Below are 18,005 nucleotides of genomic sequence, written 5' to 3'. Positions count from 1 at the left end.
TGTGGTAGCTGCAAACCCTGAGGACGCTTGGGGTGCTTGCTGCTACAGATGACCAACTTTGATAGACTGGACTCTTCTCAGCAATGCAGTGATATAAGTCAATCCCAAAAGACTCATGATGGAGAGAAATATGTACATCCAGAGAAAGAACTAGAAAGAACTGAGCTTATATCCAGGTGGAAGCAAAATACCTGATCTTTTTCCTTCTCTTGTTTGGTTTTATGTCTTCTTTACCATTTTTCATTCCATCTGATACAATCCATCTTTATAACCTGACTAATGTATAATGTGAAAGTATTTACAGATCCTATACTTGACTATATGCCGCCATGGGGGGGAGAGGAGGGAGGGGGACAAAATGTGAGACTCAAGGAATTGTGGAATTGAATCCTGTAAACTAAAAGGTAACAAACAAATTAATTAAAAAATAAAAAAATTTAATAAAAAAATTATATATCATGGATAACAACTTAGAAAAATTTCACATAAAGATTTTTTTTCCCATTTGACCACTTCCCATCTTATCTTAGGTGCATTAATTTTGTTTGTGCTTTTATGTATTTTATTTTGTAATTGCCTCTAACTCTTATTTGGCTAAGAATACAAGTCCTTTTTGTAGCTGTCAGAGGTATATGACCTTCTTTTCTAATTTTTTAAATAGGCTGATCATTAATGTTAAGGATACATATCCATTTAGAATGTATTATGGAATATGGTATAATGGAATATTGGTCTAAGCTTAGATTTTGCCAGGCTGTTTTCCAACTTTTCCAGCAGTTTTTATCAAATTGGGAACTTTTTCCTGAGTAATATATGTTTTCCACTTGATCAAACAATGGATTATTGAGTTCCATTTTTTTCTGATTCTGTTACATTGATATATATTTCTCTATTTTTTAACCAGTACCAGATGTTTTGATGAATGCTGCTTCATAATATAGTTTTGAGATCTGAAAGTGTTATTCCCCCTGAACCCTACTTCTTTTCATCATTTCCCTTAATATTCTACATCTTTTGGTTGTCCAATTCAATTTTGTTGTTATCTTTATCAAATTCTAAAAAGTGTCCCTTGGTAATTTGATTGCAATAGCACTAATACTGCAAGTTTATTTTGGAAGTATTTTAATTTTTATTATCATGTTAGCAATGAGCACTGAACATTCCTCCAGCTACTTAAGTTGTTATTTATTTCTTTAAGAAGAATTTTGTAATTTAATCTATGCAAGTTTTTTGCTTTCAGTACATAATTTTATGCATTTTTTGTTATTTGATACAAGATCTTTTCTACTGTTGCTTTGGGGGTTTTGTTATATAAAACACTGTCGGGTTTTGAGGGTTTATTTTGTAGCCTGTAACTTTGCTAAAGCCATCTCTGCGGGTTCTCTAGGATTTTCCAAGTATACCATCAATTATCAGCAAATAGGGATAGTTTTGTTTCCTCTTTGTCTAACTTTATGCTTTTAATTTCGTTCTCTTATTGTTGCTGTTGCTAACATTTCCAGAATTATATCAAATAATAGTAGGGAGAGTGGGCATTCTTGATTTGTTCCCATATATATTGGAAAAGTTTCTAATGTATCCCCATTACATATGATGTTTGCTTTAGGTTTTAGACATGCTTTTTATGTAGTAAACAAGGTCCCTCTATGCTTATACTTGGTAGGGTTTTAATATAAAAGAATGCTGTACTTTGTCAAAGGCTTTTTCTACATCTATTGAGAAAATCATGTGGTTTTGGATGTTTTGGTTTTTAATGTGATTAATTATATTTATTATTTTCCTACTGTTGAACCATCCTTACATCTCTGGTATAAATCCCCCTTAGTCATAAGGAATGATTTTTTTGGATAAATCACAGTAGTCCATTTGACAGCATTTTATTTAAAATTTTCGAGTCAATATCCTTTAATGATATTGGCCTATAATTTTCCTTTTGTGTTATATCTTTCCCTGGTTTACATATTAGGATTATATTTGTCTCATAAAAGGATTCTGGTAGTATGCTTGCTTTCTCAATTTTTGAGACTAATTTGTGAAGTGCAGGTACTAATTGTTTTTTAAAAGCTAAATAGAATTCTGTGTAAGAAGGGAAGAAGAGGTTTTTAAAATTTATTTCTTTTTTCTTTGTTCCATTATAGTTAGATTTATTCTGAGACTGGGTTATTTAAAATCTCTATCTGGTCTTCTGATATTTTATATTTTTGAAAGTTTCCTCTTTTTGGTGTGTTCTCAGTTTGGTTAGCATATGACTATGTATAAAATGTTCTGATTATTCACATTATTTCTTCTAGTTTTGTTGTAACTTCACCCTGCTCATTTGCTATTTTATTAATTAGAGTTTTTGCTCTGTTAACATGTAAAAATTAGGGTACACTGAGAGAGAATGGTCTGAGCATGATCAATTTAGGCTAGCAGTAGCCAGTAAATTGGAGCTATGGATTCTCAATAACCCAAAGCTCCAAGGTAGGGTTTACTAGCCTTCATATAGTTTTGGGAAGTACAGAGTTGGGTAGGTGGGGAAGACAATGTGATTGATTATTGGGTGGTTGGCATCGTAGGGGTGGGGACAACATGATTGGTTATATCAAAGAAAGAGGGCCAGCACCCACATGTGGTTAGAAACCACCCTTCTCTGACAATTAAATAATGTTAATTGTTTTATGGGATCCACCTGCATCTTAAAATTTTTGCTAATGGATCAAAACTACCAGACTTGCTATCTCCTTGGAAGAGATAAAAACTCCCCTTATTACACAAAGACATGCAAGGATGGACAGTATATCTTTTGGAGATGGTAACAAGTTAATATGTTGGGCTTAACCAACAGATATCCAGGAAGTATCCCAGGGGTTTCCAGTATGAGAGATAACTTTTATTTTTCCTTTACTTTAAAAATATGTATTTTTCCAATTACATGTAATTTTTTTAAACATTTGTTTTTTTTAAATTTTGAGTTCCAAATTCTCTTCCTCCCTCCCTAATCTCTATCCTCATTGAGAAGGCAAGCAATTTTATATAAATTATACATGTGCAGTCATGTAAAACATATTTCCATATTAGCTATGTTGCATAAGAAACCCCTCCCCCCAAAAAAATACCCCTAAAAATAATATAGTTTTAAAAAATATGCATCTATCTGCATTCAGACTCTATCAGTTCTTTCTCTGGAGATGGAAAGTATTTTTCTTTTCTTTTCTTTTTTTTTTGCAAATAAATAGTATTTTATTTTCCCCCAGTTACATGTCAAGAAAATTTTTAGCATTCATTTTTACAAGATTTTGAGTTCCAAATTTTTCTCAATCTCTCCCCTCTCCTCTTCTGAAATTGATAGGCAATTTGATATTGTCTGTACATGTGCTATCATGCAAAAATATTTTCACATTAGTCACGATTGTGAAAGAAGAAACATCAAAAGGAAAGAAAAAGACCACAAGAAAAAATAAAGTGAAAAAATATGCTTTGATCTGCACTCAGAGTCAATCAGTTCTTTCTGTGTATATGGGTAACATTTTCCTCCATGACTCCTTTGTACTTGTCTTGGATCATTGTTGCTGAGAAGAGCTGAGTTATTCATAGTTCATCATCATACAATGTTGCTGATACTGTATACAGTGTTTTCTTGATTTTGCTCATTTTACTTTGCATCAGTTCATACAAGTCTTTCCAGGTTTTTCTGAAATCTGCCTATTCATTTATTATTACACAATAGTATTCCATTACATTCATATACCACAGTTTGTTTAGCCATTCCCCAATTGACGGGCATTCCCTCAATTTCTAATATTTTGCCACCATAAAAAGGGCTGCTATAAATATTTTTAGAAATGTAGATTCTTCTTTCTTTTTTGTGATCTCTTTTTAATAACAGACCTAGTGGTAGTATTGCTGGGTTAAAGGGTATGCACAGTTTTATAACCTTTTAGGGCTAGTTTCAAATTGCTCTCCAGAATAGTTGGATCAGTTCACAACTCCACCAACAGTGCATTAGTTTTCCCACATCCCCTCCAATAAGTGTCACTTCCTTTTTCTGTCATATTTGCTAATCAGATAGGTGTGAGGTAGTACCTCAGAATTGCTTTAATTTGCATTTCTCCAATCAATAGTGATTTAGAACTTTTTTCATATGACTACAGACAGCTTTGTTATCTATATCTGAAAACTGCCCATTCATGTCCTTGTTGTTCAGTTCAGGCAGGCCCTATACTTCATGACCCCATTTGGAGTTTTCTTGACAAAAATACTGAAATGATTTACCATTTCCTTCTCCAACTCATTTTACAGATAAGGAAACTTAGACCAACAGGATGAAATGTCTTGCCCAAGGTCACACAGCTAGTAAGTATCTGATGAGTCTTCCTGACTTCAGGCATAATGCTCTATTCACTGCACTACCAAGCTGCTCCTTTGACCATTTATCAATTTTTTGTAAACTAACTTTAAAATAACACAGAGGGAGCACTAAATTCCTGAGCTCAATTCAAGGACTTAGAAATGTGTCATGTAGGCAGATGCAGACTCAATTACAAAATTAATACAGCATAAAATCAGTTTTCTGATTTTATATACATAATCCTACATACATCCTGTAATTGTAGGATCAATACAGTAGAAATGAGGTAATATTAATTTTGACATTTTTTAGTTCCCTTGTTTTTAACCAGATTAACCAAAGGTTTATCAATTTTAGTAGTCTTTTCAAAGAACTAGTTTTTAGTTTTATTTATCATTTATATGTTTTTTTTGTTTACAATTTATCTGTTTTTCCAATTTTTAATATCTCCTCTTCTGTGCTTATTTTAGGTTTATCTGTGACCTTACTAATTTTTTAAAATGTGTATTCAGTCCATTAATCCTCTCATCCTCTATCTTGTTAATATATGTTTGTGGAGATATGATTTTCCTCCTACTTTAACTGCCTTCCAGAAATTTTGACCTGCCATTTTATCATTATCGTTTTCTTTTGTATAATTGTTTGAATGATGTGTTCTTTGGCCCATTCATTATTAGAATTTCATTGTTAGATCTCCATTTGGGTTCTTTGTGGTCCCTGAACCAATGGCTATTTTTATTGTGTTACTGTCTATAAAGGATGCATTAACTATTTTAAAACTATTTCTACTTTTTTTACATTTGTTTGCAATATTTCTTTGCCCTAGTACATATTATTCCATTCCCTCCTGCATTTTCTAGTGGGTGCAGAGTAGTCTTGTATTATTCAAATTTCCTTTCCTTTGAATTTGAAGGTCTCCCCTCACCCCACCCCAATGATGAACTTTTCTGGAGTCCTGTCCTACTGCCTCTGTTCCCCTCTTCTCTGGCCTAGCACTCAGTTTAGAAAGCTACTAAGCTAGGGGAGGGGAGGAGTCATTTCCATAGTTTGGGGTCATCAGGGCCCAAGGAGTAGTAGGGTGAGATGGAGTGGAGTCTTGAGCTCTTTTTCAAGCCTAGACACCTCCAGCCCCTTTCCTTTTGTTCCTAGCTCTCCTAGGAGATCTTTTGTAGCATAAACCACTGACCCTCAAGCAAGCTTCTGCCCCAGAGCACTGCCACAGCATTGACTATCTGTTGTAGCCAGAGCAAGCTTTATGTCTTAAAGCCAGGATTTCCTTGGCACTGGAAGGAGAAATCAGGGACCAAAGTGTGAGGAGAGGATAGGGATGTGTGTGTGTGTGGGGTTGGGTTTTGCTTTGTTCTTGCACTTTGGGACTTTAGATCTGGTCTTTGGGAGATGGGGGAAGGGTACTGAATGAGCTCAGTAGTTGTGGTTTGTTTTTACTTTGCCTTTTCTTGGATTATGAGTGTTCTAAATCATGGTGACCAATGAAGTTGCTTTATCTTTGGCAGTTTTAGAGAGATCTGAGAGGTGGGAGGGAGATTAGAGAAAATGTTTAGTGCTCCATTTTTTTGATCACCCTACATACATTATCTCATTTAAGCATCACAACAACCCAGGCTCTCCATTTATTATTATTCCTCCTTTACAGATGAGGAAACTAGAGCTCAGAGACTGTAAGTGACTGTCCCCAGGGTCACATGACTAGTATAAACTGAAGACAGGGTCTGTGAAGAAAAGGCAGCAGCCAGTGCGAAGGGCACCTTGGGAGAGCGGAGGAATCTAGTGCTAGACGTGCCAGCAGGGGAAGAAGGCACCAGTGGCTCGGAGTTCATCCTCTATCAGACATAGCAACCTGGGCAGTCAGAGGCTTTTGTACTTTGTACCATCACGTCCTTAACAAGGTGGAACTGATGCTGACTGAAAAGTGAGACCCCCTCCACAATCACTTTAGCAAATCCTCAAACATTGTGTTTTGGTCACTGTTTATGAAATGGGAGTTGATAGGCACTAGAATGGCTGACATGCTAGGCCCTATGGAAAAATTCAACCCTGCATAGCCTGCTAAATTGATGGTTACAGGACTCATTTGTTCAAGAAACCTCCCTTGCTATTTAAAAACTGGGAGTCCGGTTTTATCAGTGCCCCAGGAGGCTCTCAGTTCTTTCATAGTTAAAGAACAGAAGCCAAAAGCTTAGCAAACCATTTTAAAGAACCCTTGATCAACTGAACAAATTCAGAAGCAGAATTTATCACCAAAGGGACATAGTTCAATCAATTTTATTATTTGTTTTTCAAAAAGGTAATGCTAGCAAAAACTAATATTCTGAAGATGAGTCTGAAGCCATAACTGCTATACAGATTTTTTCTGCCCAAAGACCATACTGTACTGACTGATTTTCTTAATTCTCTTTTGCATAGGCTAATACTAAGAAATGAATTTATATTCCCTAACCTCACACCTGCTGACTGTAGGAGGAAGCAGTCTGGAAATGTCCTGGGTAGCTGAGGGCACCTGGGCTGGAATTTAAAATTCACTTCGCTTAATCCGCAAAGTGATTAATCCATATGCAGATAACCGATCTGAATAAATTGGTCTGGGGATAGTACTGTGGTAAGTAGGAGGGGAAATTAGTACAGGGTTGGGGATAACTGTGGATGAGGAATCAGTGTGGGGTTAGGGCTGATCCAAAAATGAAAGTCCTATAATGATGTGCAGCTTCAGATAAATCACCCCAGATCTCTCAAGGGAAGAAGGGGGTGGTGGGGGAGAGACTGGAGCAAGAGGTAGAGCTGGGGTTATTGTTCAGAGACCAGGGTGTAATGGAAATGCAAATTTAAAGATCTTCCCTGCCCCTAGGCCCTTTGATAGGCTTAAGAGACTCTGAGAACCTTCCTTGATTTGAAAATATACTCTGCCTCCTAATAGGCTGAATGTGGTCACATGGAGCCTGTGGCAGGAGGCTTGGTTTTCAGGAATGCCCACACCTGGATGCTGTGTGATTGGGCAGTGGGTCAAGAGGGTGGTTACATTCTCTTACCCAGGAGAAGACTATATAATCCCTGATGTGAGGCTTTGCTTTGGGTCTGACTTTGAGAAGTGTTCTGTGATTTGATCAGATGAGACTCTGGGAAGCCTTGTTGAGAGCCCCCTGGCTTAGAAAAACCCAGATGTTGATTTGGTGTGGATGTAATGGTTGGACAGTTTGGAAACCTGTCTACTTGATGTTTCTTTATCTTGATAATTTTGTCTGTATACTGACCTTTTCCCCCAGAACTAGGTAAATGATATATATTGATTTTGATTTGACTGATTAAAGTAAGCTTGTTAACCAATTTTGAGTTGTTTTCCTTTAGCAAAGCAGATCTAAGAACCTGTGTTGGCAGCCACCCTGGGGAGGCTGGGGTGCTTGTTGCTACACAGGGACACCCAATTAAGCTGTTTGGCATTATATTATTCTGACCTGGGAAAGAAAACTGGAGCTCTAAAGTACCCCCCACCCATCCCAACCTGTTACTGTTATAAATCATTCCCTTCAAAATAATTTTTAGGGTATTGGGGTCCTTTAGGAGGGGTATTTTTTTTTCCTTAAGGGAGAAAAAGAATTTCTATAGCAAGAACAGCTTCAGGGCTCCATCTTTACAGCCAATTTGAGTTCTGGATTGAGCCTTGTTCATTTACCACTGTCATTTGACAAGGAACTGAATGGTCTGAGTGTTGCCATGGAAACAGGAAGATGAAAGGCCCATTGCTATGGGAACCTGTCATGATCTCTAAGCCTGGGTTCCAACTCCTAAAGGGGATAGTTGGGACTTAGAAAATGGGGTTGTGACAACACTAAGGAGGGAACATCACCTTTAATTATGGGAGTGAAGGCCAAGCTACCCAGATGCCTGTGAGTTGGAGGGTAGAAACCACCTGGTGCCTGGGCTGTGGGTAAGCTGGCCACAATATTATTGAGCAGGATAAAGGATCATGGCATCAAAGACTTAGATCTGGAAGAGAACCTTTGCAATTATCTAGTCCAGTTTAGAGTGAGGAGAAGATTGGGATAGTCCTGCCTACCCTGGTCTTAAAGACTGATAGGTTGCAGACATCACTTACCTACATCCCAGACAACCAATTAGAGGGAGAAAGGATAGGCTTTGCCCGTAAACCAGGCCAATAGCTTTTTGCCTGCACTCTCCAATCATCTCTGTCCTAATAGAAACTAGGATTGTACCCCTGGCTCCCCCTGGCCCTGATAGGTGAGCTTATCTTTATCTAGCTATGAAACAGGATACCAGAACACTTCCTGCGGTCTCTGCCTCCCCCATACCAGCTTTGTCTTCACTATTGTCTTTCCCTATTAGAATTTAAACTCTTGCGCAGAATCTGTATTGTCTTCTTTTTATATATCCCTCCTGGTAGGCTAATGTCTGGCACATAGTAAGCGCTTAATAAAGGCACCGTCTGTTTTGTCATCCTCTATCATCTGTCCACTAAATGAGAGTCAGTTCTCAGCTAGTCAGAGAAGGACATGAGGCTTTGAGAACATCAGGATTACTATGTGCAAGAGGAAGAGGGTAGAATTAGCCAATTATCCTGGTAGTCTAGGGACACACAGAATCACACAATTGGACATGCTATACATAGTTTTTTATACACATGCCAATTAGAGTGGAGGAGACCCTAGAGCACAAAAGGGCACAGGATCTATCTTCAGGCCAAAGATTTTTAACTTTCTTATTTGTTGTTGTTTAGTCGTTTTTCAGTCATGTTCGACTCTTCGTGACCCCATTTTGGGTTTTTTTGGCAAAGATACTGGAGTAGTTTGCCATTTCCTTCTCCAGCTCATTTTACAAATGAGGAAACTGAGGCAAACAGGGTTGAGTGACTTGTCCACAGTCACACAGCTAGTATATGAGGCCGGATTTGAACTCAGGTCTTCCTTCAGGCCCAGTGAGCCACTGAGCCACCTAGCTGCCCCTAACTTTCTTATAAACCATGTCACATATCTATGGAGTAGAATATCAGATCTGAATGTCAGATCATACATCACTCATTTATTCATCCAGCACTCCTCACCCTTGTCTTAACTTCCTCTCTATATTGGAGTCCTTGCTCTCATACATCCCCAGGTGGTCAGCAGTGTTCCTAGGCTGTTGAGGCTAACATTGGGGATGCCACTCAGAATTTGTACGACAGAAGAAAGCAACTCATTGCTTTCATAAGTCCCTCAGAGGTAGGATGCTCTTTACATATTTAATTTAATGGAAGAAATAGCCATGACTGTTGCACCTTTAATTCTCTCTGAAAATTACTTTGCAACTTGATATGATGGAAATTTAAACTAGGTTGTTTATCTAACTTAATGCCACTTGCTTTTCAAAGAATAACTCACATTTCTATAGCTTTAAGGTTTACAAAGTATTTTTCTCCATCACAACCCTGTGAAATAATAATTTAGAAATAATTTCTCCCCCTTTTGCTAATGAACAAATAAATAGGGGTTCAGGGGGTGACTTGCTCAAGATCACAGAATTAGTAAACGTAAGATCTGTTCAAGAATTCTTAATCTAGGGTCCATGAGCTTGTTTTGAAAATGTTTTAATAAATGTATTCCAATATAATCAGGTTTTTTTTTGTAATCTCACATATTTTATTTTATGCACTAAAAATATGATTCTCAAAAGGGGTTCATAGGTTTCACCAGACTGCTAAAGGGGTCCCTGACACAACAAGGGTTAAGAACTCTTGAGCTAAGATTCAAACCTAGGTTTCCTAACTTCAAGTCCACATCTCTTTCTACTATACTACCCTGCTTAATTCATCTATCTCTGGTGGTCCTTCCTCTGCCTAATTTCTCCTCATCTAGGCCCAGGGCTCTGTCAAACAAAGCACTAATCCTAAACATTCCGGGCCTTACCAACTGTCCCCTATTACAATCCCTGACTCCAAAGTAGAGGACACAATACGTGTTATATTAGTGACATTATTTTGTAGAAGGACATGGTGCTGCCCTGTTCCAGGAAGGCAACTTTTAGCTAACAGGAACCAGACCTCTTGGCTCCCAGAACCCAGCAGTCGTAAATGTCCACATCTCCTCAGCAAAACTGGCCTGTCTCCAGCCTGGAGGTTCCTTGGCTCTGGACTCCAGAGGAAACAACTACCCTCCCTCTGCCTCTGGCTGCTGTCTTTTCTTCAGTTCAGTGAGTCTCCCAGCTGCCCCAGGCTCTCTCTGGCTCACACTATTGGCTCTGCAGCTTCAGTTTGCATCAGGTTGCCTTGCTAGCTACCAGAAAAGGAAGACAATCTTATTTTTCTCACAGGCTTCCTCCTTCTTGCTAGTGCAGTGGATCTTTGAAGACACTAACAGATATCTCCATGGTCCATGGCCCCTGGCCACAGCCTGAGAGCCCCACTGCTAGCCCAGTGGGAATGGGACATGGCTGTGAGGGTCACCTTCATCTTTCTGCTTAATTCTTTTCAAAAAAATTTCCTCTTCTTTTGTTTTGTCAATTATATGTGAAAAAATTTTAAAATTCATTTTTTAACACATTAAGTCCCAAATTCTCTCCCTCCCCCACTCCTTGAGAAGGCAAGAAATTTGATACATGCATGGGCAGCTAGGTGGTACAGTGGATAGAGCACCCAGCCTGGAGTCAGGAAGAGTTCAAATTTGGCTTCAGACACTTACTAGCTGTGCTACCCTGGGCAAGTCACTTACCTTGTTTGCTTTAGTTTCCTCATGTGTAAAATAAGCTGGAGAAGGAAATGGCAGACCACTTCAATAACTTTGCCAAGAAAATCCCAAATGGGGTCAGTCTCAAAGAGTAGGATATGACTAAAAAACAGCTGAACTGAAATACACGTGCAGTGATGCAAAACATATCTCCATATTAGCCATGTTACAAAAGTAAACAGAAGTCTAGAGGAAAAAAAACAAAGTCAAAAAAATGCTTCTATCTGCATTCCAACTCCTTCAGTTCTTTCTTTATAAGTGGGTAGCTTAAAAATGGACTTGGACCATTGTATTGCTGAGAATAGCCATTCGGAGTTGATCATGAGGATGGGCAGAGCCAAGATGATGGAGCAGAAAAAGTGCTTAGCTGAGTACTCCCAACATTCCCCTCCAAACAACTTAAAAAATGTCTCAAATCAAATTCTGGAGTGGCAGAGCCAATAAAAGATCAGAGTAATACTTTCTTCCAGCCCAAGACAACTTAGGAGTTCAGAAAGAGAGATCTGAGACATGGGGGTGGAAACTGGCCTTGAAGAGTCCATGTGGATGAAACACCAGTGGTGGGACTAGGTGGTGGCAGGCAACAGAAGCAGCAGCAGCTTTAGGAGGTCCCAAGCCAGAGTATTATATAATACTTTAATTTTAATGTATTAATATAATAATATGGTATTGACCTGGTAACAGAAAGAGAACACAAAAAACTTCACAAGGGAATCCTGTGCTAACTTTTTGCAGAACCAGATGCTAATTGGCAACTTCATTGCCTGTAACCACTTCTGGGTGAATTCAAGGGCAGAGAGGAGCACTTCTGTTCTAGAAAGAGTGGAAGTCCTGAGAGGGCAGTATCACTTCTGGTCTCAAGGGGTCAGGGACCTTCCTGGGTAAGGACCAGAGTACAGACCAAGAGAGCAGTGACCATAACTCTTCCCAGATCACACCACTTTGGAAGCACCAAAAACTTCCAAACCCCAAGAAATAGCTCTAAAAATAGCAGTGAAAAAAATCCCTGAAGCTTGAAACAATTCCCTCCCTCTCCCAATCCCCATTCAAGTAATAGAGTCTATCATTAACGTATCATTCCAGATCAAGAAATAGGGTGGAAAAACAGGCAAACAACAATGACAAAAGAACCTGGCCACAAAAAGCTGCTATGATGACAAGGAAGATCAAGACACAAGCTCCAAAGAAGACAATGAAGTCAAACCATCTACAAGCAAAGCCCTTCAAGGCATTTCTTCAGAATGTGAATTGGACACAAGCCTAACAAGAATTCCTGGTAGAACTTAAAAATATTTTCAAAAGCAAATAAGAGTGGTAGAGCAAAAATTAGTCAAAGAAATGAAAGCAAAGGAAGAAAACTATGAAAAGACAATTAACAGTTTGGTAAAGAGGCAGCAAAAATACTGAAGAAAACGATACCTTAAAATAAAGAATTGACCAAATGGAAAAAAAAGTACAAAAGCTCACTGAAGAAAATAATTCCTTAAAAGTTAGAATTTGGGAAATGGAAGGTAATGACTCCTTCTACTTGCTCAATATCTCATTGGAAAAACAATTACCCCAGAAAATAGATCAAGGAGAGGTCATTTAAAAATTATTGGATTATCTGAAAGCCACAATCAAAAGAAGGACCTAGAACTTATATTTCAAGAAATTATCAAGGAAAACTGTCCTGATATCTTTGAATGAGAGGGTAAAGTAGAAATTGAAAAAAAAAAATCACCTCCTAAAAGAGATCTCAAAATGAAAACTCCCAGGAATGTTATAGTCAATTTCAGAGCTCTCAGGTCAAGAAGAAAATATTGTAAGCGTCCATAAAGAAACCATTCAAATATTGTGGAGCAACAGTAAGGATTACACAAGATTTGGCACCTACCATATTAAAGGAATGGAGGGCTTAAACTAAAATATAACAGAAGGAGCTAGGATGGCAACCAATAATAACCTACTTGGCAAAACTGAATAATCTTTCAAGGGGAAAATTAATATTTGAAATATTTGATGAAAAGACCAGAGACTAGGACTTTTGAATATAAGACACAAGAGAAGAATAAAAAAAGTAAACGTGAAAGAGTATTCATAAAGGACTCAATAAAGTCAAACTGTTTATATTCCTGTATGGAAAGATGATACATGTAACTCCTAAAAAGTTTATCATTATTAGGACAGTTAGAAAAAGTGTACATACACAGAGGGCACAGATGTGGGTTGGCTATGATGGCATAATATAAAAAAATAAAAGTAAGGGGTGAGAGAGGTATGCATTGGGAGAAGGGGAAGGGAGACATAGAACGGGATAAATTATCTCACATAAGAGAGATATAAAAGGAAAAGCATTTACAATGGTAGAGAAAATGGGGGTGCCTGGGCAATGCTTGAAACTCAGTCACATCTAAATTGATTCAAAGAGGGAAAAGATAGATAGACAGATAGATATTCAACTGGTAACAGAGACCTAAAAAACTAGTTGAAATAATTAACAGCTTCAGCAAAGTTGCAGGATATAAAATAAACCCTCATAAGTCATTAGCATTTCTGTATACTACTAACAAAACTCAGCAAAAAGAGATAGGAGGAGAAATTCCATTTTAAAACAACTCAGAACATACAAAATATTTAGGAGCCTATTGCCAAGACATCCCCTTGATTTCTAATTCTTTGCCACCAAAAAAAGAACTGCTATAAATGTTTTTATATAGATAGGCTCCTTTCCCTTTGATCTCTTTAGGAATCAGATCTAGAAGTGGTATTGTTGAATCAATGTGTATGCACAATTTTATAGCCCTTTAGGTATAGTTACAAATTGTTCCCCAGAATGGTTGGACTAGTTTACAACTCCACCAGCAGTGCATTAGTGTCCCAATTTTTCCACATTCTCTCCAGCATTTGTCATTTTTCCTTTTTGTCATGTTAGCCAATCTGATAGGTGTGAGGTGGTATCTCAGAGTGGTTGTTAATTTGCATTTCTCTAATCAGTAGTTATTTTGTGCGTTTTTTCATATGGTTATTGATCCCTTTGATTTCTTCTTCTGAAAACTGCCTGTTCATGTCCTATGACCATTTATCAAGTGGGAGAATGACTCTTATTTTTATAAATTTGGCCCAGTTCCCTACATATTTGAGAAATTAGGCCTTCTTCAGAGAAGCTTGCTCTAAAAAACTTCCCTCAGTTAGTTTTGTCTATGCAAAAGTTTTTTAATTTCACGTGATTAAAATTATTTATTTTATTTCCCATAATCCTCTCTGTCTTTTGTTTTGTCATAAATTCTTCCCTTATCTTCCGTTCCCTAGATCTGACGAGTAAAATAGTCCATGCTCCCCTAATTTGTTTATAGTATCACTCTTTATGTTTAAATCATGTACTCATGTTGACCTTATTTTTGGCATACAGTAGGAGAAGTTGGTCTATGCCTAGTTTCTGCCAAATTGCTTTCCAGTTTCCCCAGCAATTTTTATCAAGTGGTGAGTTCTTACTGCAAAATGTTGGATCTTCATGTTTATCAAACACTTGATTACTATGATTATGTACTGTTATGTAATGTGTACTTAATCTGTTCCACTGATCTACCATTCTATTTCTTAGCCAGCAACAGATTGTTTTGATGATTACCACATTGTAATGTGGTTTGAAATATGCAATTGCTAGGCTACCTTCTTTAACCTTTTTTTTTTTATTGATTCTCTTGATATTCTTGACTTTTTGATCTTCCAGATGAATTATTACTATTTTTCTAGCTCTATAAAATATTTCTTTGGTAGTTTAATTGGTATGGCACTGAATAAGTAGATTAATTTAGGTAGAATTGTCATTTTTATTATATTGACTCATCCTTCTTGTTGAATTGTTTCAGTTGTGTCCAACTCTTCATGACCTCATTTCAGATTTTCTTGGCAAATATACTGTAATGGTATGCCATTTCATTCTCCAGTTCATGTTATAGATGAGGCAACTGAGGCAAACAGGGTTAAGTGACTTGCCCAGGGTCACACAGCTAATATATGTCTGAGACCATATTTGAATTAATAAAGATGAGTCTTTCTGGTTGCAAGCCTGACACTCTATCCAGTATACCACCTAGTTTCCCATGAGCAGTTAATATTTCTTCAGTTATTTAGATGTCTTTATTTGTATGAAATATGTTTTGCAATTGTGTTCATATAATCCCTGCGTTTATCTTGGTAGGCAGACACTCATATATTTTATATTGTCTGCAGTTATTGTAAATGGAATTTCTTTTTCTACCTCTTCCTACTATGTTTTATTGATAGCATATAGAAATGCTGATGAATTATATGGGTTTATTTTATATCCTGCAACTTTGTTGGAGTGGTTAATTATTTCAACTAGTTTTTTACTTGATTCTCTCAGATTCTCTAAGTGTATAAAATCATACGATCTTCAAAGAATGATAATTTTGTTTCCTTATTGCCTATTCTAATTACTTCCATTTCTTTTTCTTCTCTTCTTGCTATAGTTAGTATTTCTAGTACAATATTAAATAATAATGGTGATAATGGGCACCTCCTTCACCCCTGATCTTATTGGGAAGGCTTCAAGTTTATCTCCATTGCAGATAATGTTTATTCTTGGTTTTTAAATAGATGTTACTTTCCATTTTAAGGAAAGCTCCATTTATTCCTCAACTTTCTAGTGTTCTTAATAGGAATGAATGTTGTATTTTGTCAAAAGCTTTTTCTGCATCTATTGAGATAATCATTAATTTTTATTGTTTTTGTTATTTACATGGTCAATTATCCTGATAGTTTGCCTAATATTGAACCAGCTCAGCATTCCCAGTATAAATCCCATCTGGTCATAGTATATTACTTTTGTGATATATTGCTATAATCTCCTAGCTAGAATTTTATTTAAATATTTTTGCATCTTTGAAAGGACTCATGAAAGAAAATTCTATCCATATCCAGAGAAAGAACTAATGGAGTCTGAATGCACATCAAGGCATGTATTACTTTTACTTTCTTTTTTTGGGGGGGGAGGGGTCTGTTTCTTCTTTTACAACATGACTAATATGGAAATATGTCGTATCTGATTGTACATGTCTAATCCATATCAACTTACCTGCTGTTTTAGGGAGGAGGGGAAGAAAGTGAGGAAAAGAGAAAAATTTGGAGCTCAATTAAAAAAAATTAATGTTAAAATTATATTTACATGTAATTGGAAAAATAAAATACTGTTTAAAATTTTTTGTGTCAATATTCCTCAGGGAAATTGGTCTATAATTTTCTTTCTCTGTTTTTGCTTTTCCTGGTTTAGATATCAGCTCCATATTTGTGTCATAAAAGGAATTTGGTAGGACACCTTCTTTACCTATTTTCCCAGATAATTTATATAGTATTAGAATTAATTGCTTCTTATTTTTTTTATTAATCGCTTTTTAAATGTTTGGCAGAATTCACCTGTGAATTCATTTGTTCCTGAAGATATTTTCTTAGGGAACTTATTGATAGATTGTTCAATTTCTTTTTTTTTTTTTTGCCTTTTGGAGGGCAATTGGGGTTAAGTAACTTGCCCAAGGTTATACGGCTAGTTTTTTTTTGTGTGGGTGTTATGTGTCTGAGGCCGAAATGGAACTCAGGTCCTCCTGACTCTGGGGCCGGTGCTTTTACTCACTGCGCCACCTAGCCGCCCCCAATTTCTTTTTTCTAAGATAGGGTTAATTTAGTATTCTACTTGCTCTTCTGTTAATATAGGCAATTAAAATTTTTGTAACTATTCGTCCATTTCACTTAGATTGTCAGTTTTATTGGCATATGATTGGGCAAAATAGCTCTTAATAACAGCTTTTTTTTTTTTCATTTTTCAAGTGCTTTATTAACTTCTGATTTACATCATTCATTTCCACCAGATTTTGAGTTAGAAATTTTCTCCCCATTTTTCCCCTACACACTGCCCCAAAATAGCAGTCCCACAGGATATCCCCTCCTCCAATCTGCTCTCTCCCATATTTTCTCCCATACCCCCTTCTACTTTTCCAGTAGGGCATGGTGGATCTCTGTGCCCCAATGCCTGTATATCTTATTTCCCAATTACATGTCAAATAGTAGTAATAATAGTGTATATATATGCTACTACTACTTTGCTTCTGTGCCTTTCAAAAGTGGGTGCTTCCAACTTCCCTCCCCCCCAGCCTGCCATCCCTTCCATCATCCCCCCTCTCATCCTCTTACCCCCTACTCTCTTGTAGGGTGAGATACCTGATTTAGTGTGTATTTAATTCCCTCCCCAAGCCAAATTCAATGAGAATAAGGTTGGCCCATTCCCTTTTTCCTTCCTGTTCTTCCCCTCCATTGTAACTATTTTCCCTTGCCTCTTCTATATGAGATAGTTTGCCCCATTCTGTCTTTCCCCATCTCCTCTCATTATATTCCTCTCTCACCTCTTAATTTCACCTTTTAAGTATCATCCCTTCCTATTAAATTGGTCCTGTGCCCTCTATCTATGTATACCTGTACACATATATACACACATTCACATATGTATTCATATGCCCATATACCCTCATATATAGACATATATATTTCTATTCCCTTCAACTATTTTCATACTGAGAAAAGTTTCATCAGTTACATTTATTGCTTTTTCATGTAGGAATGTTAATAGTTCAACTTTGATAAGTTCCTTATGATTTCTTTTCCCTGTTTACCTTCTCATGCTTCTCTTGCTTCTTGTATCTGAATGTCAAATTTTCTATTCAACTCTGGTTTTTTCATTAAGAATGCTTGAAAGTTCAATGGCCCTGGAGTCAGGAAGATCTGAGTTCAAATCTAGCCTCAGACACTTGACACAATTACTAGCCATGTGACTTTGGGCAAGTCACTTAACCCCAATTGCCCTCCAAAAAGCAAAAAAAAAAAAAAAAAAGAATGCTTGAAAGTCCTCTGTTCCACTGAATGACCATATTTTCCCCTGAAACATGATACTCAGT

The sequence above is a fragment of the Petaurus breviceps genome, unplaced genomic scaffold (assembly GCF_028583685.1).
Source record: "Petaurus breviceps papuanus isolate PSGF00001 unplaced genomic scaffold, PetGlider_PUasm1.0 189, whole genome shotgun sequence".
In the NCBI taxonomy this organism is placed as follows: Eukaryota; Metazoa; Chordata; class Mammalia; order Diprotodontia; family Petauridae; genus Petaurus; species Petaurus breviceps.
Note: the sequence above shows the minus strand (reverse complement) of the source record.